The 20356-nt window shown below is 38.7% G+C and overlaps 1 long non-coding RNA gene across 1 annotated transcript in view; it reads left to right on the forward strand.

The window, feature by feature from the left end:
* The window catches only part of LOC138742508 (uncharacterized), a 91843-nt gene that overhangs the window by 35886 nt on the left and 35601 nt on the right, over positions 1-20356 (forward strand). The window lies entirely within an intron of this gene.

The following is a 20356-nucleotide window of genomic DNA, read 5'->3' on the forward strand; positions in this document are numbered from 1 at the left end:
CCAGCATCTTCAGTCTCTCTCTTGCTTACCTCCTTTTAACTCACAAAAATGGATGACTTTTTTCCTGTATAACTTCATTTTCCTCTTGCTCTTTCTCATACACGTGTTCCTCAGATTTTACCAATAATGAAAGCAAAGTGATGCAAAATGCAATATACCTTTCCACCCATTTATTCCTCCTCTTCTTCCTTCTCCTGCCTGTCTCCCACCCCCCTTTCAGAAAGCTACCCTCTCCTTCCATCACCTCATTTTTTTCTCTTCTTCCCTGTTACCCATATCCATATTTGACCTCTTGTCTGTTGGTCTGCATTTCTCCCCTGTCCCTTCTCTCCTCCTCGACACATTTTTTTATTCAGGCACCTGCCTGCTTTTTGCTCATACCTTAAAAGTAGGAACATCACAGGGCATTTGGCAAGTTCCAGTTGTCCAAAGAAATTCCATTGAACAGCACACAAACTTAAATTGTTCTCTATCAAAGAATTTCTAGGTTGCAGTATGTCCCAGAAGATAGTAAATTTTCCATCTTGGACCAAGATATGCAAGATTTGTGAAGGCACAATCAAATATTCTCCTTGTAATGTTTTCACTTCACACCATCAGATGGCGGTTTCTTCCTTAGAAGAAATATTTGGAATGAAGCCAAGTTGCCTCTGTTTTCGGAGTTCCACGTAGTTTTTGTCTCATTCATCATTACCACTGCATTTGAACTGACACCTCCAGAATAATAAACATTGAATCACATTGAAGGAAAAATACAAATTGGATCAAATTGAAAAGTGAGTGGTGTGAATGAAATAATTTAATGCAAATTTGTCAAGTATCCTTGCAAACAAGCTTCAGGACGTGGGTTGTCATTTTAGGCTAACAAGTTAACCCTAATAGTCATAAGTACCATCAGTGATATTATCGGAAAAAATTATTCAAGACTTGGAAATATAATAACTTAAATATCATGATTAATTATTTTCCAGACAAATTTTAAGTGCTTATGGAAAATGTATAATCTTGACAATTGTCTAATGCCCTTTGGCTTAGAAACAGTAAGGCACATTGGGGCATTTAATAAGTTGGCAGAAAATCTCAATGGGTAGAGGAGAAGACCATTGTGAGAACTTGGAGTGAACAGCGAGTACTTAAGTGAGCTTGGAAATACATGGCAACACTGGAGCTAGATTGGAGTGGGGGGTCTTTAAATTGCAGCATGGTACATTCATACCCTACAATTTTTTGGCTACCCAGGCAGAATATGATTTGCTATTCTGCACCATTGATCTACCAAATGCAAAAATTAAGAGTCCAAATTCATCAGCTCCAGAGCCTATTTGAACTACAGTGGTGATCCTGTAGGTTTTGAGCATTTCAAAGTCATACACTGTACAGCACCAACCTCGAGGTAGAAAGAGTTGGGGAAAAAATACATCCGAGAGATTTTTGTTGGGCAGAAAAGTACAATATTTCTCATTACCACTTAAAAAGCGCATTTAATTAGCAAAACTTCCCTTGTAAAGACTGCCTAATAATCTCTTTCTAAAGCTTTGGTTAAGCGGTTCAGCACATGTTAAGTGGATTCGGCCTTTAAGTTGGCATAACATTTACAAGAATTCAGAACATAAAAATGCTAAAAATCAAATTGGAAGGCTACACTGTAAAATAAAATATATTTTTGTTCAGTCATTGAAGAAACTTTACCAACTTTGCACATTTATAGTCATTGTAGAACTCCCAAGAATATTTACAATATATTGTTTTTCACGTGCATCAAATATCCTGCATTATTTTTGGTTGTTTTGTGGTGGCTTTTGGATGCCCAAGGCATCAGAAACTTCACAGCAGACTTCAGAATACCAGGGGTTTCAATGACTAAAAACTGAAATTGTTTCCTGCTCGAAGCCAAAGAACAAAAATTATCGTCCAAGAATCCCACATGCAGATAGTGACACACAAATATTATTTTTTAATCAAAGGAACTTGAAGCTGTACTAACAATATAAATTATTTTACTCCATGGATGCATTAATTTTATTCTAATTGAAAAAGTGAAGTATTACACAGCATAAAGAACTTGTATCAAGAAATTGTATGGTTTAGTACAATTCATCTATGGCAATCTCTATGATAAACTGCAGCCATGATTGTATGGTCATTTACCCATCTCTACATTACAACTAATAACTTCACTAATATTCCATTTCTCTGATACTGAATGAAACTATACAAAATATTTCCTAAGTAATCCTGTTCTTCACCTTTCCAAGAATTTTGTTTCTGATTTCTTGGATTATTTTAAACAATTTCACCACTTATTATTTATTCAAGTTCTTGCTTATTCTTCCTGCTGGCCTTACCAAAACATACTTTTGCTTACTTAGAATAATTATTATTACCCCCGCGACAATGAGCTTTTAGTTCTTGCTGAAATAGCCTTTGGTATAGATCAGTCCAGGCAGGTTTTATTCCCTGCCAGGACTCTCTCACCTGAACATGCAATAAGTCACTGTGGTCAGCTTTGATTGATTCCCAGTCCAAAGTGAGCATTAGAATACTTTAAAAATGTTCTTCTTGGAATATGAGCATTATTTCTCATTAGTGGGGCAAAAGAAAAACGGTAGTGAACATAATGATCAATTTATAAAACACCAAGAATTTAGGGAACAATCTTCCTTCCCATGTACCATGTGGCTGCAGCACCAAAGGGATCATCTCCAGCAGACCTTCAACTGTATGAAGAGAGTACACGCCTGGCACTGCTGAAGGCACAGGAAAGCCATGAATAATTCAAGTCCTTAAAGGAGTCCTTCCTCAAAATGGCTGATAACACTACATTTGTTGGCAGAATCGGCAATGTGGAAGTGTACAGGAGGGAGACAGATCAGGTAGTTGAATGGTATAACCACAATAACCTCGCACTCAACATGATTCTGGACTTCAGAAGAAGAAGAACCAGTCCTCATCAAGAGGTCAGCAGTAGAGAGGGACAAATTCCTGGGTGTCAATATCTCAGAGGTTCTGTCCTGGAGCCTCCACATCAATGCAATCAGAAAGTAAGATCACCACCAGATATTCTTTGTGAGGAGTTTGAGGAGATTTAGTACATCACTGAAGACTCTCAAAAACCTTTATAGGTGTACCGTGGAGAGCATTCTGGCTGGTTGCTTCACTGTCTGGTACTAAGGTGTCAATTCTCAAAACATGACAAAAACTCGAGGGTTGTTAACTCGGCCTGCGACATCACGGGCATCACTCCATCAAGGACATCTACAAGAGGGGGTGTCTTAAGAAAGCAGCCTCTATCCTCAAGGACCCCCACCACTAGGCCATGTCCTCTTCACTCTGCTACCTTTGGGAAAACGATACAGGAGCCAGAAGATAAGAGGACTCAGCGGCACAAGGACAGCTTCTTCCCCGCTGCCATCAGATTTCTGGAAGAATAATAAACCACAGACTCTATATTATTTTGAGTTTTTCTTTCTCTTGCACTATTTGTTATTTATTTTGAAAGGTGGTTTATATAATGTCCGCACTGTGAAGCTACTGCATAACAACGAATTTAGTGACAATGTCCCTGACAAAAAATTCTGATTCTGATTTTGAGAATCCTGATTCAGTTACATTATTCCTCCAGGAGAAAGACATTTATTCCTGTTGCACTGAAGAATATATGCAGACATCTATTTCTGAGCACATTTTCATCAATGGTGGTATATTTTTAACACGTCAATTTCAAAAATTATTTGCTTGTAGATCATCCTCAAATAAATTTAAAGGCATTGATTTTTGTAACTGAATGTATGACACTATACAGCTGGAGAGAATATGGTTGCATTAAAACTAATAACAAGTGTTAACTTCACTTGTCTTGAAAGGAATTGGCAACTTTTTACATAATAAGTATTCAAGAAGCATATTGTGGTGTGAAACATTCGGTGTATTATGACAGAAAGCTGTTTGCTATGCACGATGATAAAATGAATAGTCTATGAAAGCATCTCCTTGTCCTGTGTTTCTTCTTGGATGTGGTGAAATGATGAGTAATTAACTAGCTTATGACCTCACTTGAAGGAATTCTTTGTTTCGAAACACCTTAAACATCAACTATCACTGAATTTAACTCATGAAAAGCAGTAGAACAGCACTAATAATGTTTTCTTTAGTTTTGGCGTGCCTCAACATAACTTGTAGTGCAATTGTATGTTGGTTTCACAGTGAAAATTTACTTTTGAATATGGATAGTAAGGACCAAATCCAAGGGTGGAGAAAGGAGATAGTGATGCCATAAGAATCAGAATCAGAATTTATTGTCATGAACAAGTCATGAAATTTCTTATTTTGAGGCAGCGTTATAGTGCAAACATTTATACAAATGACCTTACAAAAATAAATTAAAATATGCATGAAAAGTCCAAGTAAGGCAGTGTTCTTGGTTCATTAATCATTCAGGATTCTGATGGCAGAATGGATGAAGCTGTCCTTGTGCCACTGTGCACTCATCTTCAGGCTCCTGTACGTTTTTCCAAAGGGGATCAGAGTGAAGAGAGCATTGCCTGGGTGGTGGGGGTCCTTGAGGATAGAGGCTGCTTTTTTTAAACACACCACCTCTTGTAGATGAACTCAATGGACTAAAGACTGATGTCCATGAAGTTGCAGACCGAGTTAACAACCCTCTGGAATTTTTTCTTGTCCTGAGCATTGGCACCTCTGTACCAGACAGTAAAACAACCAGCCAGAATGGTCTCCATGGTGCACCTGTAGAAGTTTTCAAGAGTCTTCGATGACATATGGAATCTCCTCAAACACCTCACAAAGTATAGTCACTGGCAATTCTTATTCATGATTGCATCAATATGGAGGCTCCAGGACAGATCTTCAGGGATGTTGACACCCAGGAATTTAAAGATCTTGACCCTCTTCACTACTGAGCCCTCAATGAAGACTGGTTTGTGTTCTCCTGACTTCCTCCTAAAGTTCACAATATTCTCTGTGACTTTGTTAACACTGAGTGCAAGGTTATTGGTGCGACACCATTCAGTGAGCTGATCGATCTCCCTCCTGTATGCTTCCTCATTGCCATTTGTGATTCTGCCGACAACTATGGTGTCATTGGCCAATTTGTAGATAGCATTGGAATTGTGCCTGGCCACACAGTCATGGGTGTAGAGCAGTGGGCTTAGCACATATCCTTGCGGTGCACTTGTGTTGGAAGTCAGTGAGGAAATGTTGTTTCCACTTCATACTGACTGTGGTCTTCTGATGAGGAATTCAAGGATCTAGGTGCAGAGGTTCAGGGTTTGGAGCTTGTTGACCAGCACTGAGGCATTAATGGTGCTGAAGGCTGAGCTTGGATGTATCAGTTGCTGTTTTTTTGGTGATCCAGAGCTGAGCAGAGGGCCAGTGATATTTCCTCTTCTGTGGAGCAACTATGACCATAGGTGAATTGGAGCATGTCCTGTTCCTTTCTGAGGTACTTGTTAATTCTGGCCATGACCCACCTCTCTACGTATTTCATCAGAGTAGATGTTAGTGCTACTGGATGACACTTGTTGAGGCAGCTCACTCATGCCCATTGAGGAATACAGGCATGGAACAATCCACAGAACAGGGTGGCACAGTTAGTTTTGACAAGGTGGCATGGTTAGCATTGCAGTAAGCCCAATTTTGTTACAGCACCAGCGACTGGGTTTCAAATCTGGCACTGTCTGTCAGGAGTTTGTACTGTTACATCACAGACAGCAACAATGGAAATTCACCAAGGCAGAGTTACTGTTTTTCTTTTTAAACAATATTTGTATTAATAACTACTAATAATATAACACATTAAATCAAATCCAACTAAGCACAATTGTATGTGTGTGTGATTCCAAAGTTCAGTCTTAGAAATCCATGATCAAAACACAGACTTTTAAAATGATGCACAGAAGTAATCACGAAGGAGATGGGAGAGACTGAGTGACCAGATTGCCAAAAACTCACGAATCCTTGTTGAATTTCTTTCAGAGAAATATCCTTTCATGCGAACGGTGGTCATAACTCCCCTTTTTCTTGCATAGGGGAAATGAAACACCCGACTTTCACGATGCTTCCAAACTCAGTTACAGGTCGATCAAAGTGACCTTTCCTTTGGTCATGGTGGGTTCAATAATTCCCCTGACAGGTTGGATCAGCCAAATTTTCCATTATACACACAGTCATTCCTGTTCCGTATTCGATGAGGTGGCCACTGATCAATAATGTCCTGTTCTACAGGGTTCCACACACATGACTCTCTCACCACCTGTGTCCCTAGAAAAAAAGCAACAAATTCCTTTCTCCTCTCCAAAGTTATCAAATTTGGGTACAGCCTGTATTAGCTATTGCCACCCAGTCACACCCCTGCTGTGAATGGTTGCAGCCTGTGCTAGCCCTTAAAGTGATACTCACACTAAATGAAATGGGATCTCGTAATAGTACATTCTCTCTGTATCTGCATGGGCTTCCTCCAGGTGCTCCTGTTTTCTCCCACCCTTCAAAACATATCAAGGTTGTAGGTCAATTGGGTGCAATTGGGCATCATGGTCTTAAGGGCCATAAAGGTCCTGTTACCATGCTGTATGTCTAAATAAAATATAGATAAAAAACACTTCTTGTACTTGAAATAGCATGGAGAGAGCAAAAAAGCCCAGTGAGGGTTTCAAGCTCCAATTAATTTTATTTCATGGTACTTGACCAACGCTAATATTTTTTTTGAAAATTCTTTGAGTTTAGGATTTCTCTTGTTTTAAAACATATCAAAATGTATTGCCTTCTATACAAGGTTACCACCAGTCAAGCAACTGATCAGCTCACCTCAAACAAGTGATTTGGTTGACTGTCTTTATATGTGCAGTTTGAAAGGAAAATTGTTTGCTGCTTTCAAAACAACTTTATTATACTCCTTTCTAACTGTCTAAATGTAAAGCAACCTTCATTAGACATTGAGTGAGTTCTAGGCCCCACATCTGATCATCACCAAGACTGGCTATTTCCACTCCATATCATTGCCCAGCACCAGCGCTGCCTCAGCTCGTCTGCGGTGGAACCCTTTGTTGGTTCTAAACTCAATGATTCATGAGAGGCAGTTATTTATGGTGAAAGGGTTTTTTTTTTCTTTTTTTACAGACATTTATTTGAGGTACAGTTCATCAGCATGTTTTCTGGCAATTGCACTACAAGTTATGTCGAGGCATGCCAAAACTAAAGAAAACATTATTAGTGCTGTTCTACTGCTTTTCATGAGTTAAATTCAGTGATAGTTGATGTTTAAGGTGTTTCGAAACAAAGAATTCCTTCAAGTGAGGTCATAAGCTGGTTAATTACTCATCATTACACCACATCCAAGAAGAAACACAGGACAAGGAGATGCTTTCATAGACAATTGTGTTTCCCTATTCATTTTATCATCGTGCATAGCAAACAGCTTTCTATCATAATAAACCGAATGTTTCTCTGTTAAATTCTGACAAAAGGTCACCCATCTGTAATAATGGCCAGTATTCTGAGGTCATAATGAAGGTGAAACGATCAGTATTTGTTATCATTACTCCATAAAGCGAGCACCCACTTCTGAGGTCAATTACGCACGCGTTCAGTTAAAGACGGAAATCCTGTTTGGCAGCCTTCACCAATGTAGTGAACTGCTGTAAACTTCAGGCATAATACAAGCTAGTCACACAATAAAATATCACTTTGAACAGTATAAATGAGCTTTGATTCACAGGCTGAGCCATAATTAATGAATGGTAAAATCTTCTTCTCAAAAATCTAATTTTATGTGTGTGGATTGTAATTGTTTGAGATATATATCACAAAACATACAGGACTGAAAAGTTATTTACAATTTTTGTGAAAGGTTATCCATGATAAAATTATTTTAAAGAAGCTTGTTTAAAATAACATAGTGTGCCTTTAACATGTACATATTCCTGTCTATTTCTTGAGCTCCAAAACATTTAAAATATGGGCCTAAAATTGTATCCTTCATTTTTTTTCCTTATTAGTCTGTGAGAATTCATCAATCCATTTAACCATGCCGCCCACTGGGTGACATCACTTCAGATTTCTTCAAAGTTAGAAACTTCATACCAGCAGGAAGATTTCTTGAAGCCCAATTTTGTTCTTTTTAACATTGATATTGGGACTTGCAGATTGTGTGGCATTTTGAGGACAATTTAATATATTACCTCCACAAACTGTGCTTAATCTTAGCCATTCTTTTAAAAATCACCTTCAAACCCAGACAAATAGCCTCTCAATAGATAAATTTTGTAGTGAGTGCCAATTTAAAAATTCACATTTATCGATTTAACCTGCAGGATTTTTAAAATTGTTTTGTTGTTTGATGTCTGGTATTCTGAGATTTAGATGCAAATTAGACACATATATTGTATATTTAACTAATTACATACCAATATAAAGTTGCCTAATAAATAAAGCTATGTTTTCCATTATTAACCAAGAAAATATGATATTACTTTCCATTTTGTAGTACTTCACTGGATTCAGTTGATTTACTAAAATTAAAAGATTAAAATTACCACAAATGGAAAAGAAAGAAAATTATGATCTGGAATATAAAATGGTATTAATTAAAAAGCTCATTTATATGTAAATATTAAATTTAAAGATACAACACAGTAACAGGTCCTTCTGACCCACGAGCCACGCAATGGAATGAAATTCATGTAATCAATTAGCCTATTTAACCATTTTAGCCTTTGGAATCTGGGAGGAAACCAGAGGACCCAAAGGAAACCCACAAAGACATAGGGAATGTGTACAGACAGTGCCAGATTTTTCATCGCCAAATGTTCAGTCATCCCAGCTGAACATCTTTTGGCCACCTTCATTGCTACCTGCAAGTGGTTGCTGAATGGTCATTATGGCACGAGCTAGAAATCCAAAAATGCCAGGTCCAAAACATCAGATGCTCTTGAATCAACTTTCTATTTGATGAAGCCTTTCCTTCGGAGATGGTGTCAATGCAAATCGAGGAAAAGAAATCAATTACTTTCAGACCAGAGCCAGTTCTGGGAGAAATGAATGTAGGAGGAAACCACATCCTCGATAAAGTGGATGCTCTCTATCGACTATAGTTCAGCATTTTAGCATCTTCATTTCCCACACCCCACCCCCATCCCCAAAGCTAATTAACAAAATCCAAAACCTGGGATTCACACCCCATTGGATCATGGATTTCCAGTCCTTTAGACTACAATCAGTTAGAATTGGTAAGAACATCTCCACAATCTTCATCAATACTAGGGCACCCCAAATCTGCATTCTTACCCTCCTGGACTACTCAATTTACATCTGTGGCTGTGTGGCTCGGTGCGACAATAACATCATCTATAAATTTCCAATGCTACCATCGTAGTTGATTGCATAAAGAAAGGTGATGAATTAGCATGCAGGAGGGAGATTGAAAACCTGGCTGGATGGTGCACCAACAACAACCTTGCACTCATTGTCACCGAAACCAAGAACCTGATGGTTGACTTCAGGAAGGGAAACCCAGAGGTAAACGATCCAGTGATCATTGGGGGATTAGAGGTGGAGAAGGTGAAAAAAATTAAGTTCTTGGGAGTCACTATCTCATATATGCCTGATGTTTCCTGGACACAACACACTAATTGCATCATGAAAAAAGCACATCAGCTTCACTACTTCCAAAGAAGTTTGTGGAGGTTTGAGATGACACCAGACACCCTAGAAAATTTCTACAGATGTGTGGTGGAATATGTGCTGGCTGGCTGCATCATGGTCTGGTATGGGGACACCAATACCCCTGAGTGTAAAACTCACCAGAAGGTAGTGGACATAGTCCAAGACATCACAGGCAAAATCCTCTATACTATCAAGAGCATATACAGGGAATGCTGCTGTCAGAGAGCAGTAGCAAACAACAAGGATCCACACTACCCAGCACATGCTCTATTCTCGCTGCTGCCATCAGGAAAGAACTATAGGTGTTTCACGACTTTCACCACCAGGTTCAGGAACAGCTGCTACCCCTCCACCATCAGCCTCCTCAACAACAAACTCAATCAGGGACTCATTTAAGTACTTATGCACTTTATTGATTTTTTTTTGTTATTCTCTCTGTATTGCACAGTTTGTTTACATTCATTATCTGATTAGAGTTCTTTATTTGTTTGCATAAGTACATTGTGTAGTTTTTTTTAAACACTACTAATAAGTGGTAATTCTGCCATGCCCACAGGAAAAAGAATCTCAGGATTTTGTTATGACATAATTTTTATTTTTTTTAAACTACAGGGAGTATTTTTAATAATTTTTATTTTTAATTTCACCCCACGAGCCTGGGTGCCCATTTACACCTAATTGACCTATCATTCCAAGTACATTTTTTTGGAGTGTGTGAGGAAATCAGATCCCCTGGGGAAAGTGCACTCAGATATGGAGAGAACTTAAAAATTACTTACAGTCAGTCTGGGATTCAAACCCTGGTCCTGATCCCTGGCACTGTAACAGCGTTGTGCTAACCGCTATACTAACCATGCTTCCCCATGTATCTAAATCTGAAAAGAAGCCTGCTGTTGGGGAGAGAGAGAGAGAGAGAGAGAGAGAGAGAGAGAGAGAGAGAGAGAGAGAGAGAGAGAGAGAGAGAGAGAGAGAGAGAGAGAGAGAGAGAGAGAGAGAGAGAGAGATGTGGATTGGTCTAAGTGAGGGATGTCAGCATCACTCATGAGGTGTCACATTTGATTTTTGAGCACCAAGATCTGAAGTCATCTAATATATTGGTTGCAAGTCAGCTGGTTGGTAAATGGTGGGGATTGGGTTTCAATCATATTGTGGTGAACTAGAGAGGGGCATGATCAGCAAGCACAAATCATTGATAGGGCTGTACATTTGATGCTAGGATGGGTTAGTTCAGATGCCAAATCAATAGGAGGCTTGTTATGTGAAGGATTTAAGTTTTGCAATCAATAACTAAAAATAACTTTCCTGAGATAGGTTTAGAATCAATTCAGGTAGATTAACTTTGAGTGGTACAGAAGCAAGCTTCACTAAAACTTACTTCTGCAGAAGTAACCTACCAAATGCATGGACCACTCAGACATGAAGAAGCCAGCATCTTATCAAGAGTTGCACTTTGCAAATGGTCAAGGACCTTTGAGTCTTATGCAGCAGATTCTGGAATAAAAATAAAGGTTTTTGTGATCTACACTCCATTTCTACAATTTTGGTTTTTGTTTCAGTTTTCATGAAAATTGAATTACAGTATATCAAATTTATATGGAAGGAAAATGACGGAGCAAAAGGAGATTTAATCTATGGGCACTTATGACTTCAAGAAAATAATACTCCAACTAATAATGTTCTTAGCTATATTTCTGCGCACTATCTGGATATCATGTCAGTATTCCACTTAAACCACATTGGAGGCACATTAATGGATATTAGTAAAGACTTAACTAAGCCTTTATTGGTGGCAGAATCAGACTTTGAATTTTACTTTTACTGGCATTTTGCATTAGTCCACGAGTGAAACTGAAGATCATTCACTAAAGACTGTGGACCTTTCGAAATAACTTTATGCATGATTTTCTTTGGAGGGCTATCGTTTACTGCCTATTTGCCTTCGGTAATTTAACTGCAACAAAAATATATGACTTTACATTTGTGGTGAAAAGGATAACTTAATATGCTAATTTTTAACTAATAGACTGCATCAATTCCATTGGCAGTTCCCTTGAGAGCAATGAACAGTATCCCCACTCATGAAATAAATTGCATGCGGTTTTCTTAAAAATAAATTGAGTCATACCTGGAGTTTTACCCAAAAGTAATATCATCATTACTGTGTCAAATAGACATGCTTTTTTCAATGAAATGATACTGTCAGCACTGTACCGAAATTAACATCGAGAACTGTAGGAAATGGCAGGGTGACTTGATCATATTGGCCTTTCAAAAGCAAACTTACCTGTGATGCCAAAAACACAATGCATTAAATTTTACAGTTTAATGTCCAGAAAATTAGGGAAACTATCTCAATATACTGTTTCTGTGGTAAATTGAATAATTCTCCTCTTTCCTCTTCATAGTAGAAAGTGATAATAGTAAATTAAATGGTAATTATTTTAATGGCCAGATTTGCTTATTTGAAATGATAATAAATGTTGATTGACAGAAAGTGGGCTATCTTTCGAAATGTTAATTCCATTTCTTGCATAGAAACTTCACTTTTCAACTTAATCTTCTGTGTTTGGAAGGGGAATAGATTTCATGCAATTTGATCTCATGTAATTCAGGAACAGCTTAATTATCTCATTTCTTGCTTGGGCTATGCTTTTACATGAGGAATTTCAGAAATGGAAAAAACTAGCTGTTAATCAGACGATTGAACAAAAACTTGGAATGATCGAAGAAACACACAATGTTGATGGTTGTACTATGTACCATTCTTAGTATTCTTATCTACATTTTTTTTTAATCAGTCCGTGAAAGAAAAATATCAGCAATCTGTTCTCCGATGATTAGCTAAAGGTAACTTTGGATGAAAAATTACAGAATGGTTCAGGCCGGGGCATGTTCTTATTGCTGATGTGAATAATCCTGTACCAGGTGCATTGAAAATGAAAAATTAACCTATCCCATGTGTTTTCCTTTGTGGAAACACATCTGTCTCCCAAAGCAAAGTTTCCCATAGTCAATGTTTGTAGATTCAGGAAGAGAGTCTCAATTCAATGCCTGAAGCTGTTGTGGTACCTAGTCATCAAGAGAGCAGAGACTACAGTGTCCATGGAAACTTCTGCATAGTTCACTTTAAGTTTTCAGATTTAGCTTTAATCATATTCCATTTTGTGAAGAACAAAGATAACATTTGAATTCATCTGTTGCAGTACAGAGACACAGCTACTTTCCTGAAATACATGGTACTGTTGAATCAAGAAAGAATGGTTGCTTTTAGTGGCCTGTGCAATAAACTATTTGTATCTCTTTCGATCACAAAGTAGTCCATCAGACGTGATAGTATTTCAAATCCCCAGAATTAGAATCAGAAATTACTGCATGAACAAGTCACAAAATTTGTGGTTTTGTAGCAGCATCACAAAGCAAACATTCATATAAACCACCTTACGACAATAATAAATAGCACATGAAAATTCTCATGAAAATCAGAAGTAATTTCATTCTATGCTCACACCCTCCTATCCTTTTGCCTCCAGAGAGTTTTTAGAAGATATAGGTAAAAAAAATAGTTTAAACTTTGTATGCTAAATAGGTCAAAAGAGAATATGATCTTCACCAACAATTGTTGGTGAACAAAACACAATTGTTGTGTTGTTAATACATCTCAAGCCTACATATTCCCCACCCCTATCCCTGCTACTGAGTTCTCCAACTCTCTCAAAACACTTTTTGTCTCACAATACCATACGACTTATTTTAATTCGACCAGATACAAGATCGAGAGCTTTTCAAATGTAGCTGTGGTGCATCTGAGCAGATGTACAAGCAGGAGACTGATGGTTACCTTTGAACCTCTGCTTGAATCTCATCATGTATTAGATCAGAAGCACCTGTTACAGAAGGACCTCAATCTTTAAAACAGGTCAGAATCAGCTTTTGATGATGACGAGTAGCAATGAGCAAGATCAAATTAAAAGTACATTTATTCTCGTGAGCTACTTTCCAGATCTAATTTTCAACCTTTAGAATATTAATTTGGATATCATGAATAGTCATACTGAACTGTAAATTGAATTAAAAAGAAAAAAAAAGCACATTGGAAATATTCAGGAGAACAGGCAGCATTGGTGGAAAGAGAAACAGAATTAATGGTTTAGGTCTGAACAATTCATCAGAATTGGAGCAGAGCAAACAAGTTTTCAGTTGCGGTGAAGGTGGGAAAGTAATTGTAATGGGAATACCTCATTCAATAATAGTCAGCCATCACTGATGGATTCCAGTTGCCCTTATAACGTTTTTCTATGGTCGCAATGTCCTGGTGGCCACAATTATAACGGAATGTATTGCAGATTTTGCAATGTTGATGAAACATTTCTGCTGTATTGATTCTTCCTGAAGATGTTTGTTAAGAACACTCACTGTGCTATCGCCTAAAGATCATGCATTCAATCTATATCAATGTAATGCATGCCATCTGTATGTGTGTGGTGATATGTTTCCTCCATTGTTGGTTGTATAAATGGAGCTGGCCCGCCCATGGATGACTCATACCCTATGACTCCTCCCCCGTGGTCCTGGCCATAAAGATCAAGCCACCTTTCCCTTGCCGCCATTCCTATCCTGGGGTCCAGACCAGCAAGATTCTTCTGTGTATTAAAGCCTATCGTTCCATCAGCTTGTCTTTGTGGTTTCTGGTAGTGCCCTACAATGTGTGCACTGCTTTCATAGCCGGTCTGCATCTATTCTGACTAAGCCTATTCAGGCCTAAGACAACATTTGCATAGCCAGGCATGCTTGGACTGACCAAAACAGCTTGCTTTGTGGGAAATATACTAGTAGACTTAAAATATGAAAGAAAATTTCAATTTGTGTTATATGAAAAAACCAGACCGTGATTGGAAAATGTTATGGTAATTTTCATGATCAGTCCAAAATCCATAAAATACACCCAAAAGTTTTCAGGAAGCAAATGTTTCATAGTCCAGGGTTATGAACTCAACCTGAAAGACACAAATACATTCTACATTTCAATTCTTCTGTCACAGAAATAGGAAAAGAAAAACAATACGATCAAATTTAAAAGAAATCCATGCCCTGTTCCTCTTCACCACCATTCAGACATCCTCCACAATACATTGCTCATATTTGCATATAAACTGCCTCCCTGTAGACAGTAACGAAGGCCAGTAATTTGTAAGATCAACAGTATCATCCAGAAAAACTTTGGAAAGAATATTGTACATAATGTTCCGGAGATAATATAACTTACAATGGAATGCATAAAACTCACATTGTGATTAAACAGTATATTTTGAAAAGGATATTTATGGTCAGGTCATGTTCACAAGCAAGGGGTCAACCCTAAATAATAGCTAACTTAAAAGGTACCCTAAATTTGACCTCCAAAATAGTTCATTTCTATCACAGCATCCTTGCCAAAATAAGTATAGATAGTTTTAATATTGCTGGAAAAATATATAGTCGTCACCAAAAATTGATATGATTTGAAGAAGCCTGAATTACATCGTATATCTGATTACAGTTTGCTCCCTGACCTTAGTCAATCCATTTGCTATAATATATCACTCCTCTCATCTTTGGTCTGCATTATCTTTTCCTCAAGTTATTGAAAGCACTTGGCCCCACACAGTGTTCATGTTCAATATGTCAAATTAATTTGATAATTCCTTTGCTCAAAAACATTTTTCTTTCTTGTGTATTTTGTAACCACATGGTGTTCAAATGTCAGAGAAACAGCGTTATTTTATTTGAAGAATGCTGCAAATTGATGGGAAAATGGAAATATGCTCCAGTTTTCATTCCTGCTGCTCATTAATGTTTTTATTTCTTCAGGACATTACATAAAGACCTTCTGGAGCTGTAAGATTATTGAAAAATCTTTCAGTTTCTCCAGCTCTGATTCATCTGATGATGGCACTTTCAACATCAATATCCTTAATTATATCATTGCTCATCATCAACTAGGTTTTTCCCTTCATTTGTGTTAACTTGACTCTCAACTGTGCCCCATTTCCCTGACTCTCTCTGAAAAAAATTCCCTACTCTTTCAGAATTACCCAAGTATTCCTCCTCGGCCCTCATACAAAACTAGCCTACACAGGTAACAAATCAGAGTCTAACAATTTCAGCATTTCCACCATAACACACTACTGTATCACTGTAGAGCTCGTCGAAAGAACCAAAGACTTGTTGATGATCATACAGTTCCTTCAGTACCTTTATGGCTGCGGTGTAAGTGGTCTCATCCTGGATGTTCTCGTAGACTCTCAAGGACACCATAGACAGCAATGCTGTTAGACGCTGGTTATCCTCCTCTACCTGAATGAATCTCAGGAAGTTTTCAAAGTTCAGCAGCCAGAACTTAAAGGCTTTGAAGGCTGTAGCTGACTGTGGGTCGATATCAAGTTTTTCTGGCCGAGTTAAACGCTCCATCCCTTTCAAAAAAAATTCTTTTTGCTAATAAAATTGTAGAGCTCGTCGAAAGAACCAAAGACTTGTTGATCCAAACCAAGGCTTTTATTAGCAAAAGACCGGAGCTCTTCACAGGTGGCCAACCAGTCCGGAATGATCCGACCTGGCTAGGGACACAACCCTTTAAGGCCCAAACAATAGGTGTGGCTTAGCTCTCAGCCAATCGCTGTAAGCACAGTCTAGATACAGTAACTATATACACTATGTACATTGGTGATAGATCTGTACTATCACAATCACCAAAGGTTTTTCTCTTCCTTTCCACCTTCATCATTCTTTCTGCAGCTTCCTAGTTCATTCCTTAGCCACCAACAATATCCTTTCCCCTTCCTATGGCATTTTGTCAGATACCTTCAGGATTAGCCATGCTTGTCCCAATAGACCCTCTCTCTCCATTTCCAGGACACCAAGATATTTTTGTCATTTTCATTTACAAAACATTCTTCTTGTTGACAACATTTCCCACTTGGCTGTGAATTATCTATAGCAGATTGGATAATTGTAATATGACACATCTCCATTTAAGCCAAAAGTGTGATCCAAACTTGCTTGCTTGTCCCCCTCCGTTTCCCTCTCAGTCCTTGACTGCCATCTTTTTCCAGTGACTCTGAATGCAAACACAACCAGACAATTTACAGCTCTGTGCACTCAACCATGAGCAGTGTTGTGTTCACCCCAAACAATCTCTCATGGTAACCTCACAAACTAGCTCTAAACAGTCAGTATTTCCAGCCATTGCCAGTTTGGCTGCTCTGAGCTTGCTATGAGGAGCAATAATCCACACATAGCCTCAACGCCCAGGTTGTAGGAATCAGGCTCCATCCTCGGATCAACCTGTGACCTTCTCACATTTCCCACTGCCTTTACACTATTTTAAAGTTCAAATGTATTGTCAAAGTACATATATATCATCACATTCAAGACCAAGATCCTTCCTTCCTTATTTCCAAAGGCTTCTGAATATTCAATGCATTTGGAAACAATTGAAATTTCTACTTAATCAAGAAAATATATTTAAAAAAAATACTTTAAAGATGGTAGATCTATTTCTTTATTTGGGAGCTGTCGCTCTGCCTATTACCTCCACCCCTAGCTAAGCCACTACCTGCCAGGTAAGTATTGATTTTTTTTTTAAAGAAGATGATGAAACTACAGTACAACTCCAATTATCCAAAATGGTTGGGACTGGGCCCATTTCGGATGAATGTTTTTTTTTCGGAGAACCGGTCATTTTTTGAACAGCAAATCACTTTTAACAGTGCTGAAACAACAACAAACAACAAGGTAAGGCATTTGAAGCACCAAAATAATGCTAGCCACTGCCGATCACCGACGCTTCCCCATGAGGCCCCACTGTCACCAGAAGCACGATGTCCGCTGCGCTGTTGCCAGGGCCCAAGCGTCCGCAGCTGCCAGCACCAGAAGCCCGAGGTCCCCAGTCAATTTGGCTCCGAAAAAAATTTGGATAAATGAGGATTTCAGATAATCCAATTTCAGATAATTGGAGTTGTACTGTACTATTAATTGAAAGCAAAATATATTTAAAAAATAACTAACACCATTTAAATTAAAATCAGTGATCATGTTCAAATGCACAGAGCTGCAATAGTCAAGCTCACTCTGGCAAGTGTAAAAACTAAGAGGCCAAATATAGTTGATCAGACCTCTCAGCTCAGTGAGTTATGAAACACCACTGAATTCAGTGTTAATCAAGGAGAAGTTAGAAGTGAATGTATCTCTTCCAGCCAGCTATCATTTCCAAACTCTGTGCAAACTGGCAATTGTTGAGGGCCACAGAGAGGTTGGTGTAATTGCAGGACTAGCCAAGAGGAAGAGGTCAAATCTGTTGATGTTGGGCCCAATAGAGAGGAGTACTCCCCCCTCATAGCAAGGCAATGAGTGGACTATTATTGGTCCTTGATCATTCCTCTCTGTTTTCTTCCCTATTCAGTCAACCCAATTCCCTTTATGTTAAGACACTGCTGGCAAGATTAATGGCCACATTCCAAGCAATCATAGCCTCTGGTCATGCAAAAAAAAAACCCAGACAATTATCACTGAGTATTTCAGTGAACTCCTCCTGAACCCAGTCTGGGCCCCAACTGCACTTATGGACTGAAAATGGGCCAGAAAGAACCTGAAAAACTGTCTTCATTATTGATTACCAATAATATAACACCTTATCTAATCTGATCTAAAACTAATCTACTTAATGCCCTACTATGTGTGAAAACACTTATGTGGGCGTGGAATACTCCAAACCTCTACAGCTCAGGCACAATTCTGGAATGTTAGTCCAAACTTCAGTCTCAGAAGACTCTTACATTGATGCAAGTAAGTCATCACGAAGTAGGTGAGAGAGACTGGAATGACAGACTGTTGTAAACTCACACAATCCTTGTTGAGATACTTCCAGAGAAATTTTCAGATGAGTGGCCATCAAAACTTTTTTCCTTTGTGAAGAGGACACAAAGCAAGTGATTTTCACAAAGCTTCCAGAACCCTTTCGTGGATCAGCCAAAATATTGACCCTCACAATGGTCACAATGCAAGTGTAGTATTTCTCTGCTTCCAGAACTCTTTTGTGGGTCAGCTGTTCAAAGTGACCTTCCCTTTTGGTCACGGTGTGGTACACTAATTCCCCCCTCAAAAGTGACCATTCCTTTGGCCACAATGGGGTATACTCATTCTCCTTACAGAGAGAAATCAGATTAATTGTCTATGAGGCCACTTCACCACAGTATCCCTTCACAGAGATGCTTTTCCAAGCACTGCTTCCTTAAATTGCCCCCAGATCAAACTAGGTGCTGTTGCTTTAACATGTTGGTCATATGGTCTCTGCACCTGTGTTTTCCAGGGCCACTTCCTCTCTCTTCAGAAGTAGCAAACTTGAGTACACGCTGTTCCCAGTCTGCTGTCAGCCACAGTCAATCTCCCAAAGCTTGCAGGGCTTGCAACTTGATTTGTTCTCTTAAAGTGACAGCCCCACTCAAATAAAATTAATTGAGAGCACGTAATAAAGACAGAAAACATTAAATGAGCCATTAAAAATTCAGTAAATATAGAACAAAGGTAGAGAATTCCATGTCTATGTCATCTCTATTTTAAATGACTACTCTCTACTCTGAAGCTAAGCCCATTAAATGTATATTTTTCATCTGGGAAACATCTCACCGTCAATCCTGTTTCTCTGCACTCCAACCCTCTCATGCATCAATGAGCTCACCTCTCATTCCGCAAAACTCAATGGTGTTATGGGCATAATCTAGTGAATCATTAGAACATACAGTAGAACAGGCAGAAGTCTGTTGGTAACTCGAAGCTTCCAGCAGTCAAAGGACTCACCAGGCTCCAGACTGCCTGGAGACTGGCTGAAAGGGTACCAGGTGTTGGAACCACGATGTAAGAGGGCACCAAGGCCTTCTTGATTGTGTCAGAGGTTTAGATCTGGAGCTCAGTTGTTGATGGTTTGAACTGGAGTCTGTATGGCTTCAGAGGATGTGGAGGCAAATGTACGGACACTCAGCGATTCTGAGGGATTCTTTTTTGCTTCTCTTTCTCTTATGATAAGAGGCCTGTTGATTTCTGCTGTTGGTGAATCTGTGCCTTACGGCAGACTAAACCAATCTTTGTGCAATAACACACCTGCTTTATTACATCATAACATAGGAAACTAACTTAAATTACAGTTCAGAACAGGCTCTTTGGCCAACTATGTTGTGCTGACTTATATAAGCCTACTCAAATAAACTAAACCTTCCCTACTTCATAATCCTCTATTTTTCTTACATCCATGTGCCTGTCTAAGAGTCTTATAAATATCCCTATTATGCCTAGCAACACATTCCAGGCACCCACTTCTCTCAGTGTAAAAAAAAACTCACCCCTGTCATCTCCCCTAAACTTTCCTCAACTCACTTTGTACAGATTTTCTCTGGTGTTTCCTGTTCTCACCCCAGAAAAAAAGATGCTGGTTGCCTCTCATAAACTTGTAGACTTTTATTAAGTTACCTCTTCCCCTCTAAACAGAAAAACCCTAGCTCTGCTATCCCTGCCTCATATGACGCCTTCTCCAATTCAGGCAATAAAAATCTCCTCTGCACCCTCTTCATAGCTTCCACATCCTTCCTGTAATGAGGTGATGAGAATGAACACAATATTCCAAATGTGGTCCAACCAGAGCTTTATGGAGCTG

The sequence above is a fragment of the Narcine bancroftii genome, chromosome 9, assembly GCF_036971445.1.
Source record: "Narcine bancroftii isolate sNarBan1 chromosome 9, sNarBan1.hap1, whole genome shotgun sequence".
Lineage (NCBI taxonomy): Eukaryota > Metazoa > Chordata > Chondrichthyes > Torpediniformes > Narcinidae > Narcine > Narcine bancroftii.